Source organism: Octopus bimaculoides, chromosome 29 (genome assembly GCF_001194135.2).
Source record: "Octopus bimaculoides isolate UCB-OBI-ISO-001 chromosome 29, ASM119413v2, whole genome shotgun sequence".
In the NCBI taxonomy this organism is placed as follows: Eukaryota; Metazoa; Mollusca; class Cephalopoda; order Octopoda; family Octopodidae; genus Octopus; species Octopus bimaculoides.
Genome location: NC_069009.1, coordinates 2,412,847 through 2,413,751, shown reverse-complemented (window position 1 = coordinate 2,413,751; position 905 = coordinate 2,412,847).

Below are 905 nucleotides of genomic sequence, written 5' to 3'. Positions count from 1 at the left end.
AATGAAAATAGATGTGAGATATGCAGGTTTGGTTTTTTTATCTCATTACGAAAAGTAAATCTTTATATTCACACGCTGATATATGACCTACGTTGGACCCCTTATTCGCATAATCACTGAACCTGGAGCCATGGTCTATCCATAGCACTTATTCAGTATTACCTGAAACCTCTGGGTCTAATTGACACCACTACCGCTCATAATATATATATATATATATATATATATATATATGATGGGCTTTTTTCAGTTTCTGTCAACCAAATCCACTCAAAAGGCTTTGTTCAGGTCAAGACTATGATAGAAGACACTTGTCCAAGATGCCATACTGTGGGACTGAACCCAGAACCATGTTGTTGAGAAGCAAACTTCTTACCACACAGCCACACCTGCGTCTATTCTTTTATTCATTTATTCTTTTACTTGTTTCAGTCATTTGACTGTGGTCATGCTGGAGCACCATTTTTAGTCGAACAAATCAAGCCTAGTACTTATTCTATCGGGCTCTTTTGCTGAACCGCTAGGTTATGGAGATGTAAAAACACCCGCATCAGTTGCCAAGTGATGGTAGGGGAACAAATACAGACACACACACACATATATATATATGTATATACATACAACAGGTTTCTTCCAGCTTCCATCTACCAAAATCTACTCACAAGGCTTAAGTCAGCCCAAGGCTATAGCAGAAGACACTTGCCGAAGATGCCACACAGCAGGACTGAACCCAGAAACATGTGGTTGGGAAGCAAGCTTCTTACCACACAGCCATGGTTATGCCTATATATATATATACCGGAGTAAGCACATGAAATGTGCAACAAGGTGGAAAAAAGAGTACTCAAATACCAGAGGTAGAGTAATATGCTTCATTTAAAAGCAGCAGAAATATAACAAAAAAA